General features: G+C 31.9%; 1 long non-coding RNA gene across 1 annotated transcript in view; it reads left to right on the top strand.

Annotated features, from left to right (window-relative positions):
• The window catches only part of LOC118184466 (uncharacterized), a 37,406-nt gene that overhangs the window by 4,997 nt on the left and 20,139 nt on the right, over positions 1-12,270 (top strand). The gene's annotated exons all lie outside the window — the stretch shown is intronic.

Below are 12,270 nucleotides of genomic sequence, written 5' to 3'. Positions count from 1 at the left end.
TAAGTCACACTTTTGAAACTCAGAAGCAATTGAATAATTTTATAAATTTTAAAGCATTTTACAATTTTGCCAAAGATGTTTAATTTCTAACGATATGAAATGTGCAAAATATAATTTTCTGCAAAACAACAGAGAACTCATTGATTCCATTATCAATTTCAGTCTTCCATTTAATGTATAATAAATTTCATATCATTTGGAATGTAAAAATATTTTGCAAGGCAATAGTGCTAATTTTCTTTTTGAATTATTTTTCATAACATTGACAGAAAATCAAACCGTTTAGAATTATGTACTTCTCTTTACATACACTACTCACATTGAACATGCAACACCAAGAAGGACTTATCTGAAAATTAAGCAAATTTCAGGGTAGACGCATGTCACAGAGTTATTGGAATGATGTGAAATGCGCAGCTTTCCAGTCCACATTGAAGATGTAAGGAAAGGAACTTGCAGACTGTTCAATTTTGCCATTACTTCTGCTATGGAAACCATGTTCTTATCTCAGAGGATGCATGTAATAGCAGAGAATGCTAAGCCGTTGTCAATGGAGGCAGTTCCAACAGACAGACGATTTTATGAGGGGCATGGTGATCAGACTGAGAAGGGTAGTTTGGTCCATACGGCAAATCTCAGCTGACACACACCTGGATGCGTCTACAGAGCACTGGCTTTGGCGATGATGGTTGGAACAAGGAAATGTAGTAAGTTCGAGGAGTGTCGGTGCACCCAGACTGATGTCAGCACGCATGGATCAATGCATCTGCTGGTAAGCTGTGGCACACCTGCAAGCCACTCCTACCTCCATTCTGCAGCATGTTCAAGACACCCCGGATGTTCCTATACGGACCACAACTATTTGCAATTTTTGGTGGCTACTGGGCAGCACTCATTGTGCCCGCTAAGAAGACTGCCATTGACACCACATCATAGACCCCAACGTCTGCAATGGTGCTAGGCTCGAGCGATCTGAATGACGGAATGGTAAAAGGCCATGTTCCTGTTTCTCCAATGACAGTCGCCATGTATGAATCTGGTGACAATGTGGAGACAGGTCCAATATGGCAGCAATTGTGGAATGCCCCACTGCATGACAGCACGGTATCATGGTTTGGGGTGCAATTGCATAAGATTCCAAGTCACCTCTAGTTCAAATTCAGGGCACTATGACAGCAAAACGATAAGTGGATGATGTGCTGTGACTGGTGACACTCCCCTACATTCAGGGTAGTGCCCAATGCTCCTTATCAGCAGGATAATGCCCAACCACATACCTGCTCACATCTGCCAACGTGCTCTGCAAGATGTATAGATGCTTCCCTGGTCACCAGTCTCTCACGAATCGAACCCATTTGGGATGCGATTGGATGCCATTTGCAGACCCTGCTATTGCCGCATTCAAAAGACGAACTGTGGCAAATGGTTGACAGGGAATGAAGAGCCATTCCTTAGGACACAATCTGGTATATTCATTGACTCTGTACCTAGACATGTTGCTTCGTGTATTACTATTCAAGGTGGTCCTACAACCTACTGAGTTGACACTGTTCTCGCTTTGTATTATACATATCAATTCAAAATAAAGGTCACCTATTGTTCGTTTGCTCTCTTTCCCTGTTTGCTATCCCTTTTTGGCCACTCCTTCTTGGTGTCGCATTTTCAATGTCGGATAGTGTATATACCGCTACAAAAATTTCAAAGGAAATTTTTACACAGGTATTTAGGAAATAAATAAAATTTTATAAAAACTGCAGCAAGTCCTTTGGACACGTTGCAAAATTTTTACCAATATATTTTGACAATATCAGATATTTTTACAAATTTATTATTTATGTGTTTATAAATTTTTATAAAAAAGGATAATAAATACTATTTTGAAAACCTTTCTATCCAATGATCAGCAGGATTTCGATCCATAGGTCAGCAAGATGCTTCCAATATCAGTTAATAATATAGTTATGAAATAACAAAGAGAAATTCATGTAAAGAAACTGCCCCTTTTTCTTTAGCATTTAATTCAGATCCATTTTAACCTTTAATTCTAATATAAAAGAAAATAGAAAAGAACAGAGATAAATATCACTTCTATGAAATAAGAAAGAAAGTTATTTTTTTTTTCTAGTGCTTGAATTTACATTATATATTAAAAAGTTCCATACAGCCAGCCTGCTCAACTGCCAGGAATAGAATAAGAGGAAAATTGTCAATGGTTCATGGATCTGAGATATGGGTACAATAAACCAGTTGATCATTAATTTAGAAATCAAACAACAAAAATCAGCATTATGTTTTAAAATTTTAACAGGACTAGCTTCGATGGTTTTACCGAATCATCCTCATCAGATGCAAAAACAAAACAAAACAAAAAAAAAAAAAAAAATTCTGAAATTTTTCAGATTTTAAATTACGTCCAAAGGGGCTTTTTTTAACGTTTTGAGTGTTACCTTTATTTATTAAATATCATGTTCTTTGCACTTAAACCATAAAATTCAGTTCAAGAGCAATATCGCAAAATAATGTTAAATTAAGCATATCTTTAGAATTTCCGATATACACAGTCTCGCGAGCTGGAGATAAAAGTATTTTTTTTCTATATAACGTTGCCATTTCTCGCTTTTAAAGCATTGAGTTTGTAAATCGAAAATTCGTTAAAGTTTTACAAAATATAAAATCTATAATAAAACAAATTCCAAATTTGGGATTTCAAATGCCCATATTCGCAGTAGGATTTCGTCATTCAAAATTCGATGGCTCTATGTACCATTGTTTTATCACAATGCGAGAAATAGACAATCATTTATGCAGATTTTTCATTATTTAATTTCTTCAAATATAATGCAGGACTCTAACATTTTGTGGCAACAGTTTGAAAAGTGAACCGACGTTTATGAGTCCGACGCAAAATGCCAAAACGAAAGCAATAGTCCTTCGGGACTGAAATCCCTTTGGACTAAAAAAGATTACTGTTTGACTTCTAAATTAATACTTGTTCGGCGTGTTATTATATCTTAATCAACTTATCATATTAATAACAAATGCTCATTTAACATAGCTTTTATGTATATATCAGATGATGTATCGTTACAATGAATTAAGTTGGAGAAATGCAAATATCAAGAAAAATCATAAGAAAAAAAATTATCAAGAGAAATCGTAAGAGAAAAAAACTTGAATAACATATTACGTTCTATCCATACATAAGTCGTTTATTTATTATTTCTTAAGTTTATAGCCATTCTCATTATATACTTCTTGAAATGTTTGATATAATTTATGAGTAGTTATATTATTATTAATGCAATATTTTCCAAAATTCTGCAATAAATTTTAACAACATTTTGATTTTGAGCTTAAATAATCTAATAACAAAATAAATCTCCCACAATGCAAGGGAATTGATTCAACAGAAACCTTTACACACTTGCTAAATGAACAAGAATGTGCAGTAAAATACTGCTGGCACAAATGGCATAAAATAATATGGATCTAACTTTTATAAACATTAAAATTGTCCTACATTTCCATTTTTATTTTAAATCTCGAGGAATTTTATTAAAAATTATCTCTCATATGATACAAAATACTTTAAATGTTATACAGATAAATAATTTTAGACATAAAATATGATTTGGTAACGGATATATACATATTTTACAACAATAAATAGAAATAGATTAAAGTTCACGTATATTTCATGCATTCATGACATAACAAACATTTTGTTAATCTTCTGACCAGTTTAGATATTTTTTACACTGTGTTTTAAGAAAGTATATTATATATGTCTTGAAATATGACCAAAATATTTAGGCAATAAATTAAAAGAACATAAATTCAGGTATAAAATAGCAGGAGCATTTTGGCACTAAATAAAAAAAAAACCTTTTTCTTATGGTAGTTTAGGAAATTTGGGCTTGTAGCAAAACACTGTGCTAGTCAGACAGTTAATATGTTGCAGATTCAAAAGGAAATTTGTTAAAATTTACTTTTTCTGAATTCTTACATATTTATAGACTGTAATTTTTTATTACAAGTTTTTGAAATTATCCCAAACTTTTACAATAATCTGTTGATACATTTATTACCTACAACATATATTTTTACAACATATATAAACTGAAGCAAACAGTTGGAATCCGTATTAAAGTTTAACTTACTCTATATTTTTTGGAGGGTGTATATTCTATACGTGTGACAATACAAGAAAGTGAAATATTTAGTAAAAATCTTCATAATGACTGATTTGTCAAACATAATTAAGGTGACTTTACAATTTTTGCGTTTATAATTTAAGTGGATTTGTATGCTGTTTGGGTATCTTTTAAACTTTTTAATTATTCTGCCAATACTGCTAAACTTTTTTTTTCACAAAATTTAAGGTTACAGTTATTTTCAAATTTTGATTATCTTCTATTAAATACATATATATACAGTCAAAAATCGTTAATTCGGACACCCATAATCCGGACCTCAAAGCAACAAACTTTCTGCGCATGCGTCGCATTGACGTAAGACTTTTACATCTGCGAATATGCATGTGCCATGCACGTAATACGTTTACGCTTGCGCGTTTAATGTATAACGGATGGTATAAGCTAAGCTAAAATTATCTAATTCAGTTAATGTTGCAGATTGCGTTGTTCCTGAATCTTCGAATTGGATCCGGCTTATTATTTTTTGCAGACTATTAGAGCAATTTTATAAAAGTAAGCTTGAGTTTTCGATTATGTCAAATAGAATTTTCAATATCTATTTACTAATATGTAATGGCTCTACAAAGCGAAAGTATGTTTAGAAGTTCATTAAACAAAAAGTGGAATCGCTGCAAAAAATGGATAAAGGCATATCTTTCGTTTCTCAAATCATTCTGAAATCTGTTTATCAATTTCACGCTGCTCTGCGGCCCGGGGGGGGGGGAACGCCGAAACGCCGCCGCGCTCAATGAATTGGAAGTTAATCTGTCAGCACTATCCTTATCTTCAGGGCAGATGTTTTTATTTTATTTCGCTTATAATTCCTTACTAAATGTGGTATTTCATGTCGATGTACTCCGTCTTTGATATGATTTAAATCAAATTCCTCGTCATTATAATTTGCTTCCGATAAAGAAGAAAGTGATACAGAGGTTATTGAAAACGAAAAAATTTCGATTGACAAATTAGTCGGTATTCTCGACACAGCAACTATAGGACTTTAATAGCGGAACTTTGTAACTGAAGAAGAAATTTTGTCTGTTTATAGAATTAAAGAGAAAGTATTATCACATAAAACGAAGCAACTTAAACAACTTACATTGAAAGAAATGTTTAATAAAGTAAACAAATAAATATTAAGCTTTTTTTTTTGTAAATTTTGATACCCTTTTGATCATAATTGTTCTTTACTTCATAAATTACGGTTTCATATTTTTAATTTTATAATTTCTGCATGCCATCTTACCAGATTTAAACTGATGATCTATAATGCGGAAAAATCGATAATCCAGAATTGCTGAAGTCCTGACGAGTCCGGATTAACGACTTTTGACTGTATATACCAGAGGCATATATACGTGCAGCCTCCGTGAGTTTCTTGTGCGGCCTCTAATTCTTGTATTAATTAATATTTAATTGTATAGATTAAGACAATTAAATTATTAATAGAATTAAATAATACACTGACATCTATTGAGCATAACATGATATACAGCGCTCGAGTATTGCAGTCTTTCATAGTCTGAAATTATTGCTATTCTTGTGCACTTTTCAGTTGCCACTGTGCAGCAACCGAAATTCTCCTTTTTTCAATAATAGAAATTCTTTTTTATTTTTGGTCATGGTTCACTCCCCACTTAAAATACACAGCAACTGCCACCCACTGTGACAGCTGTTCTGAGACACAGACAATACCTACTTTTCACTCTCTGCCCTACACCCTTTAGCATTCCCATATATGTTGCAGAGTTAGTGATGTAGTTATCTGTGCATGCTTGAAACAGTCTCCTCTCGTATTCCTGTAGGCCATTGTGAAAATCTAGTTATTGTTTTACTTATTCTGATGTTTTACTAATACATGGCTTTACTGTATTTTTAGCAAGTATACGCTTTCTTAAACATACTATTTGATATTTATTTTCTCTTCATCATGCCACATTGGAAGAGAAGAAAACAGAACATTTAATGTAGAGTGTGAGTTAGATTATTTCTTTACTTCCATGAAAGATAAAATGGTGTGTTTGTTTACGCAATACAGTTTTCACTTTGAAATAAACAAATGCAAATAAATGCTATTTGACTCATAAAAAAAAAAACATAAATACTTCAATTTAGATGATGAATCTTAACAAGCTGTAGTTCAAAAATTGAAAAATGAAAAGCATTATCAACAGGCATCTTTTAATGCTTTTGTAAAGAAAAATACCACTGTAATTGCTGTTACATACAAAATAGCACATATACTTGGAAAAAGAGGCAGACCATTTAGTGACATAGAAATAACTAAAGAATATATTGCTGAAGCAGTAGGTATGTTAGATCCAGAAAAAGTTGATACATACAAAAAATTGCCTCTTTCAAGAAGAACTATTACAGACTGGCAACACAAATTAGCTGGAAATGTAACACAGCAGCTTCATGCAATTATATAAAATGAAGATGTTAATTTTTCAATTGCTTGATAAAAGCATTGATAAAACTGACTTGATGCAAGTTTTATTGGTGCTGTAACTAAATATTTTCAGTATTATGAAGAACTTCTTGCGCTGGGTACACTAAAATGAAGAATGCACAAAGTTGATATTTTTGAAAACTTCACAGAAATATGCTATCGATTACTATTAAATGTCAGTAATTTTTAGTCGGTGTCTGCACCAGAGGCACAGCTTCCATGACAGGCAAAAAAGAAGGATTTGTTGTTTTATCAAAACATGAAAACTTGAGAAAATTGATATCTTTGTACAAAAATAACCATATTGCAAGACACTTTGGAAATAACGATTTCTATTGTCAATTGCATTCACATAAATGCAATCTATCATTGAGAATTTCGGCAGATGCTAAATTTAGATGAGGAAACATATGTTGATTTACTGTACTATTGCAAGGTGCACAGGCTATCAACAGGATAGGTTTGTGATAAAAGTTTTAACTTTACGATGCCAAATTTTAAACTTTTATTGAGAACAGGAAAACTATGTGACTATCAGATGAAGCATTTTGCAGAAACATTGCATTTTTGACCGATATTATGACAAAACAAAACAGTTTAAATATTTGATGCAAGGCAAAATGAAGCCTATATATAAAATGTGGCATAAGATCCACGCGTTTTGAAAAAAAAATTAATATTCTTCAAAACATTGCTCTCTTGCTCAGATATATCTGCAGAACATTTTGTGGAGCTAGCAAAAATGTAAATATAAAACATTTGATGAATATGTACATGTCTTGGATTTTTTTAATAGAAAAATATGCTGAAAGATTTTCAGATTTTGATGAGTACACTTCTGCTATGAAACTGGCATTTTAACCACATTTAGTAGTTATATTCAAAGCTCGTACAGAACTACAAATGGAGTTATTTGAGTTGCAAGACGATAGCATCCTCAAAATGATCCCATAGAATTCTGGGAAAATGCTGTTGAATATCCATGCCTACAACAGCATGCACATCGTTTACTTTCCTGCTTTGGAAGTACTACTACTGAGAGTCAACATTTTCTCTCATGATAAAAATTAAAACTAGTTTAAGAATGCAAATTACATATGCTCATTTAGAGGCTCTACTAAGATTGCACATTATAAAGCTTGATCCAAATATTCAATTACTTTCAGGCAAGAAACAAATGCAAATATCCCATTAAATTAAATTTTCCATCAGATTTTAACATTATTTAACATATTGTTGCTATGTTGCTTTCTTATTAATTAATATTACTACTTTTCTATTTTTTCTTTATAACATGACAAATTTATTGAAAAATACTTCTACTTTATTATTTTATTTGAAACAGTATTTAAATATATATAACTGTTTATTTAAAAATTATTTATAATAAGTTATTAGCTTTATGTAAAACAAAAATAATTTATATTGTAAATTTTAATTTTAGTAAATAACTTAATGTTTTTTTGCATGCTATAAAGTGATAAAACTATATAAAAATTATAATAATTTCACAAAAATTGCATTTATAGGTATATCAACTTATGCGGCCTTCTTTATCACTGCCTAATTTAAATGTGGCCTCTCATGGTAAAAAGGTTCCCCACCTCTGATAAATACATATATCATGAACAAACTTTCTTAGAATGGAGAAGGGGTAGAGAACAAGTGTTAAAAAAAATTAAGCATACAAGTTTATCTACCAAAGGTGTAGATTTTATGGAAACTACTATGTATATATGGACTATGTATATTTTATGGAAACTACTATATAATGCAATGGAAAAAACACACAAAATCCCTCTTAGCCAAATCATTCAGCTGTTATCATGAGAATCTGCAATAAACTATCAGATTTTTAAACTTCTGCCAACTGGTTAAATCAGCAAATTAGTTATTAAATATATTTAAAAATACTGAACAAAAGAATACTTAAACAGCACACTGAAGAAGGTACTATCATGCATGAACAAAATAATACTAATTGATATTATTAGTTTACTCTACTAAACTATATTAGATAATATTAACAACACTGCTCATGGTATAATAAACTAAGATTTTAATTAAATTGTATTAATTAAAAAAATTAATCTTTAGTTTAAGCAATTTTACAAAAATTAAGTACAGAATATGAATCAAATCGCTTTCTTGTCAGATGTTTAACATATGCTAAAGCTTTAGGAAATTGGTCCTTCACTGACAAGAAAAGAATTCAGTTACAGAAACTGAAAAGATATTTTCAGTAAACTTCATTGGCCATTACTAGTTCTTGCTTTATCATTTTTCCTTTCAAACAGTTTTAAGAAACTCAGCTACTGCATTTAAGTCTTTTATATATTACAGGGAGAAGCATTTTTGATTGCCCACTTTGAAAATAATATACTTGTTCCTTAATGCAACTCAAAAAATATATATATTTTTTTACTTTTATTTATTTATTTTGCTACACTTACCCATTTATATACATGCACATGCTATGTTGACTTCTGTGCTTTGCATAGATGTTAGTTATTTGTGATGCACAAATGTCTGGGGAAAATGACCACCTCAGTTAGCAATGCACTGCATGAGACAATAATAGATACTTTTAATGACACATTGACGAGCATATGGAGCAACCTTCACAATTTTCAGCTCAATGTGTTCCTTCCATTTTTTCACTCTGGCTGCAAACACCTCATCCTTTAAATATCGCCAACAGATGAAGCCTGTAGCACTAAGGTTAGAGGATCTGGATGGCTACTCAATATTATCAAAATGCAACATTTTGCAACCTGGAAAGGATTTCAAGTTGAGATTGCACATGGGGGCAGTGACCTTCTCCTGTTAGAATCCAAAGTCTTGTAGTTGATATCAATGATTTCGCATGTCCAGAATCACTAACTCATGCACTTTGTGGGAATATTATATGGTACTGTAATACGGTATCAAAAAAGAACAAACTGATTAATTCAATCATGCCAATACCGTTCCAAACTATGACTTATTGCGAGTAATTGTCCTTTCATGTATGTCCTGTAGGTTCTGTGGCACTCATAATTGAAAGTTTTGTTTATTGACATAATCTGATAAAAAGTTTGCTTCATCAGTTATCATCAGGGAATGAATAAACTATGGATTATTATCCTTGGAACATGCAGGTATGTAAGACATATAGCAGAATGCTGCTTTAACCATATATCATGAAAAATAAAGTGAAAAAGGTGAAATAAAGAGTACAAAGTCCGAGATCCGGACTTGTCGGGACTACCGTGATTCCGGATTTGGGATTTTTCCGGATATTAGATTATCAGTTTAAATCTAGTAAGATGGCATGTAAAAAAATAAAATTAAAAATATGAAATAATGAAGCAGTTATGATCAAAAGGATATCAAAATTTAGGGGGGGAAACTTAATATTTATTTGTTTACTTTATTAAACATTTAATTTCTATTAAGTTGTTTAAGATGCTTCGCTTTTTTGTGCTAATACTTTCACTTTAATTCTACAGACAGACAAAATTTCGGTAAAATCCTAGTATACGGTACTATCTTGGAACAATTTTGAAAATTTTCGTCCACACCAAAATGACCCGTTTACTGCTCATCATAAATGTTGCGTTTACAGCTCATACTAATGTCGCCAAATCCTATGTGTATTGTATACTAAGATTAAACCAAAATTTCTTGTTCATTTACAAAGTTCCATTGTTGAAATCCTGTAATTGCTGTGTCTAGAATTCCAACTAGCTTGTCAATTGAAATTTTTTTTACTTTCAATAACCTCCCTGTCACTTTCTTCACTACGGGTAGTGGTATTTTCTGGATCTAGAACCATACTACAGATTCACTATCCGTTAACTGATTGACGATTGATGAGCATTGTCATCACAATGAAAAACTTCTTTTATATCATCTTCGTATACTATCGCTTCTTGACATTTCTTTACAAAATCCATTAATTAAAAATTTTGAGATATCCAAAAACCTTCAGATTCATGGCTATCATCATAAAATTTAGCTATGCATCATGAGATTGGCGACTAAAGACAAGTTGTTCAGCTATATTTTATCTTGTTTCTATTGTGCACTGAGACAATTCAGCCTGATTTTTATTGGTTTAGTTATTTATTATACTCACGCCTATTCCTTGCACGTGCTTAAGGCTTATCCGAGTCCTGAATAAATAAATTCCCACATATACTTAAGACTTATAGAGGGCTGGCACTAGGAATCTGACCGCCTGATGCAGTCTCTGTGGGTCCTAAATTCATGCTACCAAGTGCCTTCTTTTGTCTTCCCTAAATTCTGCCGTTCAATGGGGCCATACGAGCTCTGGCGCTGGTTCTGGGTTTACGTGAATAACAAATCAGTTATTCTTAATTCAAATAGCACTAAATATAATCTTTTGGCCAATAAGTATCATTAAGAAAATTTATTTTTAGCATATGGAAAATAATGTTTGCTAAATTTTTCCTGTCAACATTTTTAGCACATTACCTGTAATCATTGCCAAGCATAAGTAATGTCAACATAAAAGGTTATCATACTCTTTGTTATTCAATTGCTAATTAAAAAAAAAATTAAGCACCGCTACATGAGTCATTACTCAAGCTGCTATGTGTTGATAAACATGCGGTAATGAAAGCAAAATATTATAGATAATGATAGGCCAGGTTGTCGTCAGGGATATAAAATATTAGTAGGTGTCAAATCAACGATGTACCTATGTAGAATGTTTCAGTTTGAGATGTATGCCAAGCAGATACGCAGCTACGGAGCCAAATTATTGATCAAACAAATTTATGCTAAAATGATTAATTCTTCAATAATGAGGTCTTTTATTTAATGCCAAAGTGAAATTAAGAATTGGGACTCTACAAATGCACATTGGGGCGGGGGGTGAGTCAAATGCACATGCATAAAGCACACACACATACTAAATAAATAAAAAAAAGTTGGTGACAGCTTTGAGGTTCCGAATTTTAGATCATTCCGAATCTCGGATTTTGTACTTTAGTATCATAAAGTATGAATTTTGAAAATGAATGTAAAATTTTGCTGTTCGAGCCGTGTTTACTTTGATGTAAATATTAGATTTTAGCAATGAGAACTGTGAAAATTCTGATTGGCCAGTGCCTGTCATGTGAGTGAAACTCTCAAATTTCAGACCTTGGCAAGTGAATCTTGAGAGATATGAATTATACGATGGTAGTTCTGAGTAATAATCACTGATGCATGATAATGAGTCTTTCAAGATTTTATGGTAGCAATTTGATGTTATAATAGCAGTTTGAACTGAAGTAGTTTTCGTGAATATGCAGTAGACATTTGAAGATTTCAGATTGGTCAGTGCCTGTTACATGAGTGGTCATCCACCCAAGTACAGACTCCAGTGCCTGCGGCTTAAAAATTCTTACTTAGCTTACACTATGCATGTATATAAATTTGAATAATAACTATGCACATTGAGTAATAGCGATATATTTATGAACAAAGTCTCTAAGGCTTTGCAAGATAGAAAACAAAGTCCGTGCTTTACAAGTGATATAAACAAAGTCCTATGCTTTGCCAATAATGCTAAGCGAAAAGAAAAATATATACATTATTTACATTAAATCTTGGTTGAAACAAATGTAAATT

Source organism: Stegodyphus dumicola, chromosome 4 (genome assembly GCF_044657685.1).
Source record: "Stegodyphus dumicola isolate Sdum_Otavi_A_Nest chromosome 4, ASM4465768v1".
In the NCBI taxonomy this organism is placed as follows: domain Eukaryota; kingdom Metazoa; phylum Arthropoda; class Arachnida; order Araneae; family Eresidae; genus Stegodyphus; species Stegodyphus dumicola.
The sequence above is the reverse complement of the archived record's forward strand: the minus strand, read 5'-3'. Positions and strand labels throughout refer to the sequence as shown.